At 32.8% G+C, this 10,026-nt stretch overlaps 1 pseudogene; it reads left to right on the plus strand.

Moving 5' to 3' along the window:
- The first annotated feature begins 761 nt into the window (after positions 1 to 761).
- LOC142615228 (F-box/kelch-repeat protein At3g23880-like) lies at positions 762 to 2,197 on the plus strand (annotated as a pseudogene).
- The last annotated feature ends 7,829 nt before the right edge of the window (positions 2,198 to 10,026 follow it).

Consider the following 10,026-nt stretch of genomic DNA (forward strand, 5'->3'; position numbering starts at 1 on the left):
AAATTTATTGTAAAGAAAGGCCTTTCAAGCCCATCTCCCATCAGTCAGAGTTTGAGAATTTGAATTGTGTCCTTACAATTATAAAAGACAAACAAATTAAATTATGTTAGGCTAAACAACAATTAATAATTTAATAATTAATGAAACAACAATACAGCAAATTATAGTTTATAAAAGACAAACAAATTAATAAAACAACTAAATAAAAATAATTAATAATTTTATTAATATTTCAAATAAACTTATAGTTTATTATATAGTTACCTTTGTTCATTTTTTTTCTTTTCAAATTTTTTTTCCTTTTGAAGTTTTTTGGTGTACAGAATGCAAATTTGTTTTGGTTTTAAGAACATTTTTTTTTAAAGTACAAACTTCATGCCGGCCAAATCTTGAATTTCGGTCGGTATTTTTCGAAACACCTAAAATAGACCGAAATGACCCTGAAATTTTTTTAAAGTAGAATAGAAACACCCTAGACAAAATTCTTGGAATCGCCACTGGTGAGATCCATGAATAGTAGTAAAAATAAGTTAAAAGTAGAGATAAGCTGAAAAACGCATACCAATAGTCAGAATTTTCTTTTGCTGAAAATAAATAAGTAGATGAATTAGGTGGAATTCGAAAAAAAAAAAAAAAAAAAAAAAGTTAATAAGTTGACTTATAAAACACGCATTGTGAAAATTAACCTAATTGCAAACTGTGTTAAAAGGGCTGTTTCTGTTTATTCCTCGCTCAGTGTGTCTCTTTGAGCGTGTCTCTATTTGAACCAGATGAGAGAATGTCGTCCGCAGCCACTGATTCTCCAATGGAGGAAGAACCATCTTCCGAATGACATTGTACTGAACATCCTGGAAAGACTACCCGTGAAGTCAGTGATAAGATTTAGGTTTGTTTGCAAATTCTGGGACTCTTTAATCACCACCCCATATTTCATCTCCACCCACCTTAATTTCAACAACAAAGAGTCCCATGATAATGCTAATGGTTATGTCATACACATGTCTTCTCGGTCTTCTGACAGACAAGTCTGTACGGTTGCTTTAGACTGCACGTTTGATGGTATTTCTGAGGTTCAAATTCCCATAGATATTTGTATTAATTCTGTCCGATTGGTCGGTTCTTGCAATGGCTTATTGTGTTTCGCTAAACATGGTTCCCGTAAAGCTATATATTTTTGCAATCCTAGCATTAGAAAATTCAAGACTTTGCCTGAACCTTGCTTCGGCCATTTAAAACATGTTTCACTTGGATTCGCTTATGATTCTGAGAATAATGACTACAAGGTTGTGAGGATTTCATCTTCTCCCTGGATGTCAGCTGTCTCTCTACTCGAGATTGAGGTGTACACATTAAGTTCGGACTCATGGAGAAGCGTTGGAATTGAATTCGCAACCAAAGTTATGGTTTATGATTATAATTTTAGTTTGGCAATCCCATTGGTTAGTGGAGCTTTGCACTGGCTGGCACATATCAAAGAAGGAGAAGAGAAGCAGGGCATTGATATCATTATGGCATTTGATGTCAATACTGAGAAATTCAGAAAGCTAGCAGCATTGCCTCATGTTTTTATCAAGAAAAAATCCTTGTGATAGATACCTTACATCATTCAAAAGGAAACTGGCTTTCATTACATTTGGAAGTTGTGAAGCACCTGACTTCCCGTGCTCCATATGGGTCATGAAGGAGTATGGTGTGGTTGACTCTTGGATTAAACTTTCTGTTATACCAGTGGAAAGAGTAGCTCTTTGCATTGCCTTTACCGGGCACGGTTCACTTCTGACTTGGTCCTTGAACAATCAAGTAGAGAATCATGGATCTAAGTTTGTTTCATTTGATGCTGAAACTCTACATAAGAAGGATCTTGATATCCAATATACATCATTTGCAGCTACTTTCGTGGAGAGCCTTGTTTTACTTGATGAAGCAAACGTGATATGCTACTAACCAAATGGTGGCGTGCATGTAAGAAGTGAAGTCATTAGTGGTATGGATGAAGTGAAACCCTTGTTAGTCCTTTTCCTTTAGTAGTTGGCATGATAGTATTGCTAAAAGCTTGGTTTTTTGCTTTGTTTTGTTTTTTTAATTAAATCTATCACAGGTTTAAAATATCCTTTTGAGGCTATTATAAATTAGTAGTTGATATTTGTAAGTGAATTTTTTCTGTGCTATGGATGGTTGTTATTCCTTCAGTGTTACAAAGAGCTATATTATACACCATACATCTCAAGTGATAATGAGATAACTATTTTATGTTGGGAATTTTGTTTTGAAGCTAATCTGCCTAAGTATAATCTCTCTTTCACAAATCAAAATTCTCTATCTCACTTTTGCCTTACTCTACCCACAAATGATGTAGCCACATACACCGATCCTCCAAGGGATGAACAGCCATCTCTCAAACAATGTAATGGTTGACATCCTGGTGAGGCTACTGGTGAAATCATTGATGAGGTTCGGTGTGTTTGTAAAAACTTTGGACTCAAACGCTACTTAGTAATCGCCGTAGCCGTCTATTCTACTCGGATTCCTGCTAGAACCATTTCCACTTTGATACCATGATAAATTCCTGATGAAGTGAGACCCTTGTTATTCTTTACCTTTAATAGTAGGCATGATAGCTTTGCTAAAAGGTTGATTTAATTTTCTTTTTTTAATCACATGTTTACATTATCCTTTTGAGACTATTATAAATTAGTAGTTGATATCTGTAAGTGAATGGTTGCTGTGCTATGGATGATTGTTATTCCTTTAGTGTTACAAAGAGTTAGATTATAGCCCTCCTGACTTCAATTTAAAACAATAAATGACCAAAAAACAGAAAAGTAAAATAGAAGCTCTAAAACTAAGAACGTTGAAAAAGATGCATAGTAACAGCCCTATCAAACTATTAATTCATTGACTGGGGAATATACCTTTTCTTTCATGTTAGAGCCATGAAATTAAATGTTATTTGAGCCTCACTGCATACTCCTAGGCTGCATCACTCAATTAGCCTGTGCTCTCCTATGTCAGTTTTTTATTAGAGTTGTTTGTCCTCGTATCTTGTAACAAAAACAATCATTTTGTCCATTAATTTAACTATATTTGAATTGTGTAAGTTCTTGATTGCCAATTGATTAAGTTCTGACGAAATGAAAGTCAAGACTTACAAGTGATTCAGTGATTGCTTATTGAGTTGTTCTTAACTAAGCTTCTCGGAGCATGTTTGTTTTCTTCCCCGAGTGTTTTTGATGCTTTTCTGTTCACAGTTGTTTGATGGATGATGACCTAGAGTCCTGCCCTGTTATTGGGATAATCATGCTTGTAGATGAAAGAAAATAATGACTTCTCAGAATTTTGAAAATTTATACAGAAACTAAGCTAATGGTCGAAAGAAGTACCAAGTCTGTTTAGTGATGTTGGTATCTCTGATGATCCATTGGTCTTGTACCATGAAAAAGTGGTTTATTATACGTATACTTATATTAAGATGCCTGACTTCTATACTCCTGTTGAAGTTGCACATTAAACTTCATGTTTGCATTTAGAGACCATATATTGCTTGCATAATAGCCCTAGTTATCATATTTATTTGAAATTACATTAGAATATAATTGCTCAAATAAATGTGCAGTTTACTAACTATGCACAATAGGAGGCAACCATGGTAAGAAGATCTGAACATTATTAATTCTGCAGGATCCATACAGCCATTAGGAGGAGTTTATCTTATAAGTGACTTTTAGCATAATGATGATCAAATTTTTGTAGAGTAGTTCGATGTGTTTCAACATATTTTTGTATTAATAACCAGGCCACATATTATCTTAATTTGATGTCTTATGTTGATTCTGAAGCTAAAACCGACACTTTTAACAATAATATAAATGGATAGATTTTTGCAAAACAACAAGAATTTTACTTGTAACAACGGATTTTATTGACTGGTTAGTTCCTTTTAAGTATTTAGATTTTTGCTTCCCCCCCAAATGACAATTGCATCTTCAGTTATATTCCACCTTTTTTGCAACCTGGTGTGGCTTATTGAAGGATGAGCAAAGGAAAAAACAAAAAGAGGATTCCTGTGATGCTAACTAGTAGCTACCGGGATACTGTTTGGGCTTTGCTCTAGTTGGTAGTTGTTACATTCACTTGCTAGATAGATTTATGAAGTGTAATAGCCAACACTAGAAAGCTCTCTAAATGAGTATGGTTTACTTCTGACTTTTTGCATTGCCTTTACTGAGTATAGTTTAGTTCTGACTTTGTGCATCAACAGTCCAGAGAAGAAGAGATATTGTAAGTTTCATTTAATCGATGCTGAAACTCTACAGGAGAAAAAGGTTCATCACATCCAGTATCCTTCACCAAATGTGGTATCTTACTAAGCAGATGGTTGCCTATAAGAAGTGAAGTCATTATTGGTATGGATGAAGTGAAACCTTTGCTATTCCCTTTCCTTTAGTAGTTGGCAAGATAGTATTGTTAAAGCTTCAGTTTTTTCGGGTTTACATTATCATTTTGTATTTGATATTTTTCATGTAGATGGTTGTTGTGCACATACCTAGATCTGGCAATTTTAACAAAAAGCAATACTTAGACAAAATAATCTTTCTTTGCTTGTGTATCCCTCTGGTAGTGCTACAAAGAGCTAGCTTAGAGCTCTCCTGACTTCAATTTTAAAAAAGAAATTAAAGAAGCTCTACGATTGAAAATGTGAGCCTGTTAGCATTCCAAGGCGATGCTCTTACTTCCCTGGTTCACAATACATGGTCTTTGTTGCTTTATATACTGCATTTTACCTTAATATTGACAAGAAGCTAATTTATATGATACTGTCAGTTTCAAGATCTTTGATCTTGCAAAATCATCCTATCGCTGGCCTTTGAGAGATGTATCTAGATGAGGAAGACTATTTTCTCATGCTTAGCTGGGTTCAATCACATGTTTGTTGTCAGGGGAAGTGGATAGGTGCATAAATGTTGTGTTTCTGTTGGTACTGTTGTGTTCTTTATCCTTAATAAACATGCTATGGTTTATACTACTAAGGAATTTAAAACAGACATGTTTTAAAAAGACTGTCGATCTGCTTGTGATTGTTGATGCTATTGCTAATTACAACTGCTTGCCTAACCATTTTCATATCCTCAACATGGGTCATTGACTTAGAGACCTCTGAAAGCATGACTGGTGCTTGTTCCCTACTGCATTCGATGTCGTCTATAATGCATATTTGCCTCTTGTAATTCTCATTCTTGGTCAAGGCTGTTTGTTTCCCAGTTGGTCTCTGCTTGTACTTTTTCATCCTTTTATCAATAAACTTGCGAATTCAGTTAACCTACAAAATTTCTTGTATTTTGTGAGTCTTCTTGATCTTGGGGCCATGCCAGTGAGCATTAAATCATTGCAAAAATCTGTCAAACATGTAGTACGAACCATGATACATTGATAATAAATGTGAAAAGGAGAGTTGAACAGAATAGACAGAAAAAAGGAGACTGGAGAGGCAACTTATCCCCTTGAACCTAGGAGAAGAGACTGGAGGTCCACTTGAATGTAGGGTAAGGCTTTGAGCGATGTAATACAAGAGAAAGATGGACATGCTTCAGCCTTTCATTTGACTATAGTTGGAGAAGAGTTTACTAGGACCATTACATTTTGCTATCATGGATATCAGTTACATTTCACTAATAATATGTCAAATCTGCTAATTAAGTGCTAAAAGTTATAAACTTTAGGGTGCTAATTAGCAGAATAAAAATTTTATTCTTTGCATTACTTTTATTGTACTTATTAGTGCACCAACTTCAAGTGTAGTTTGATAGTTAACTAAAGAATGAATTAAATTTTTTTTGCATTTTTTAAAATTTAAATTGAAATAATTTAAGCTGATGACTGAACGAAGCTGCCCTCACTACTATTGTAATGATGGAGGCGAAGTGAGGCTTGCAAAATATAACAGATGGTATGAATTTTATGAACCCACATTGGAACCTTTATGTCTTGTGCTGCATTTTTGAGAGGGGGAGTGCTAGGAATTTAGAAGATCACAAAATATCTACTTTGGGATTGAAGTTTATTTTTCTAAGATGTTTGTCTGTGTGGATGAATGCTGGTTAATGCCTTTTACTGATTTACTGGATTTCTATTACTTCTCATGTATTTTTTTCAATGGGTATTACTACTGAATTTTAGGAGTTTGCTATTTTTTTAAATATCCATGTGTTACTCTTGTATTTACAATAGGTGTTTTTTTATTTCAATTATAGAAAAAAAGTACAAGGAAAAGCACCTATATATACATTGGAAGAAGAAGAAGAAGAATCACCTTGCACTTACAACAACTAAGCTACTAGAGAAGCCTATATGACTACCAAATACAAGAGCAGAAAATCTGATTGTGCCATTGCAAGCAAAAGTTTCCTTTTTTTTTAGCCTAAATATTTTTAAAAAGATGAACAATGCATCCACATGGGATTGAATCTATGATCTCACCCTCCACCCATCACTTACAAAGAAAGTAAAGGTCATTTGGTCCAAGGAGGAATAATCTTGGTTTAAAATCGGATTGTACTAGTTGCTCCAACTGGGAGTTGGCCCTTAAGCCAGTTCTTTTAACCTCAACAACTGGCCTGGAAAAGAGTTTTTAACCTGTGCAAACCATGGTCGAAATTCATAGTTTAGAAAACCATGGTTAGTTCTAGCAGCTAAAGCGAGTTGTAGACATCATCCCACCCTCCATGCCCCTACATTTTTCACCCAATATGGCTGAATGAGTTAGATTAGGTTTTGCTATATTTTATTTCTGTTGTTGGATGCTGCCATGATGGTATTCTGAATTTTATTGAATTTTGTGATCATTGTTGGTAATGCTAAATATATGTGATTATTGTGGATTCTCTGAATGTTCTGTTGTTGCTAAATTTCTGTGAATGTTCTGTTGCTCTTTGATTATTGTATACACTTTACTATATACTTGTTCAATGTTATGTTTTTTAATTGGATCTGTATGCACTACTGGTTTAGTGTGAAAACAATTTGGAATGATGTGCTGTTCATTGGTTTTCATCTTATGGAATAAAATGGAAGTGGAAACTGGCTCAATTTGATGAAAATTTGGACAATGGTGTTTTCATTGTTTAGGGTGCATTTAGTAATGCCAAGAGGTGGTTTAAAGCTTTTGGTGAGTAAAAAGGCAAGTTCAACAGGTGTCGTATTTCCTCGGACTTTTAAGGGTTGCAAAAGATTGTTTTTGACTTGATGCTTTTATTTCTCAAAACTTCTTTTTTTTTTTTTTTTTTGGGATAAATGCTTCAAGTTGTTTTCCTTTACTGCTTTGCCTGATTTGCTTCATTGATGTACTTCTAGTGTTTAATTTTGGTGTGTCGTTGTATACTCCCTGTGTATATGAGTGGCCAGTGATGGCCTTTTAGAGGATTTTTTTTTTAAATTTATTTATTTTTTATAAAATGAAATTGTACTTACAAAAAAGACTAACACTACTATAGAAACTGTCTTCAATACAATTAATGATAGGTATTTTAATAGGGAACGACCAGTCACCCTGTTAAGTACAACATCATGATGCTTTGGACAACATGTAAGATTGCTTAGTTGTCTCATTGCTTGACAAAGAACGACCTGCAACATAAGTTTGAGTGGGATGTCGTTTACTGGCATGATCTTGTGTAACATGTAATGCCTCAACAACAAATAGGTTAAGAAAAAAGATCTTGTGTTTTTGTGAGCTCCACTACCATATTCTATCTTCAGGAGGCTTGTATATTGCAAAAACTAGCCTATAATTTAAACGATGTGGAGTACTTTTTTCATTTGTGAGATTTGCTTTTTGGTCTACTAATCGTAGACTCATGCAATACATGAGAATAAATAATTTTTTTATAATTGTAATATAATGTATAATTTTTTCCTCTAAAATTTGTTGAACATAATTTGTTTTCCCTAAAATTAAACAATTGCTATTCAGTCAAATTAGGTCTACATCAGTCCAATTAGTTTTACTTCAGTCCAATTCGGTCCTACTTGGTCCACTTGGTCAATTTCGGTCCCCTTCGATCCATTTGGACTAATTGGGCCTTAAATTAATTCTTTTTGTTGTTTGCCTTTTCAAGTTTAGTTCAAAAATCCTTTTTTTTTTTCTCTTAATTTTTGGTTATGATATTTTATTACATTTGAGCTAAACTCTTTAGTTTTGAGAAGAAAATACAAAGACATAAATTAGAAATATGTGCCCTAAAAATGCAATAAAAAAGATAAATATTCAAAATTCCTATTCTGTCCATTTTGTCCTCTTCAGTCCACTTTTGTCCTATTTGGTCTACGTTAGTCCTATTGGGTTCACATGGGCCATATTCAGCCCACAATGTCCATTTTGATTCTATTCGGTTCATATTTGTCCTACTTGGTCCATTATGTCCACTTTGGTTCTATTTAGTTAATATTGGTCCTATTCAGTCATTTTTGTTCCTATTTCAGTCCATATGTCCATTTTAGTCCTAATTTGTCCATTCACTCTTATTCCGTCCACTTTGGTCCTATTTAGTCCACCTTGTTCCCATTCCATTCTATTTTGTCTATTCGGTCCACTTCGTTCCATTTGGTCCATTTGTGTCCACATTAGTCCATTTTTATGCACATACATATAAGGAAAATAAATGTTTGGGTTGATAGTACCTATTCTAAATTCAAATTTATTAAAAAATATATATATAAATCTAAAACTCGTAATATCTAATATATATGTGTGTGTGTGCACGCGTGTGTGTATAATTTTTATTTAAATGAATTATTCAAATTCTTCATTATCTTAAAAGAGATTATTATGATAATCAAAACTTATATCAAATTTATACTAAATATGCATAATTTATTCTCTAAATTTTATGGTAGATAATTTGTTCTCCCTAAAAATTAAACAATTTCAAAAATTAATTTCCATCACTCTATTTTTACAAATATATAATTTTGTTATTTTTTTATGTTTTTTATTTTTTTTTGAGAAGATTAATGTTTTTGATTGATATTATTCTTTTATGAAATGACTATATTCTTCTAACTATTTTTATTATGCATTATATTTTCCTAATTTCTTTTGGTACAATTAAAATTTTTAAGTTTCAAAATTATTCATATTCTCATTCTCTTAAGGAGATTATTATGATAACTAAAACTTATTATATAATTACTATTGATATTACTCAAATAATTAATAGTACAATTAACCTAAACTTGTATTCTGCCATTCTTAAGCAGGTACATCGAATTCGACTGAAGTGATCTGAAGTTGACCAAATGGACTGAATATACCTAAGTCGACCGTATGGACCAAATTGGACCGAATAGATTGAAGTGGATTTAATTGACCAGATGGGCCAAATTGGACTGAATTTACCGAAGTAGACCAAATGGACGTAATTGAACTAAAGTGGATTGAAGTAGACCGAATTAGACTAAAATTGGCTGAAGTAGATTGAATTGGACCAAATTAATGAAGTGAACCAAAATACACCAAAATGGACTGAATGTCAATCTGTTATTAGCTTAGCCAAGATTGTGTTTTGATATAAAGTCAAATTATTACTTCCAAATAATCAAGTACTAACTCAAACAAAATCAAACCAAAACTATGAGAGAGAGAGAGAGAGAGAGAGAGAGAGAGAATAATAAGAACTTTATAGAAAATAATATGAGAAGAAAAAAAAGTAAAAATAAAAAACATTATAATAAACACCAAATTATCTAAGTCATGTTATCTTATATAATAAAATAACATTATATTTTTATATACTATCTTTATATATAATGCAATAAGATAACATCTATGAAATCAAAGAGAAGAAATAAGATAACAACTTAAAAGCACAACTTAAACCATTCATCCCAAAGTAAAGTTCCAAATAATAATATAAAAAATTTAACAACCTAAAGTAAAGATGCAAGAAATGCTCCATCTGATATATTTTGAGTTATTTATTTATTTATTTAAGGAAGCCTCCATTTAAACTTGGTTGTTAGTTTAAGCATTAT

This window comes from Castanea sativa, chromosome 11 (assembly GCF_040712315.1).
Source record: "Castanea sativa cultivar Marrone di Chiusa Pesio chromosome 11, ASM4071231v1".
In the NCBI taxonomy this organism is placed as follows: Eukaryota; Viridiplantae; Streptophyta; class Magnoliopsida; order Fagales; family Fagaceae; genus Castanea; species Castanea sativa.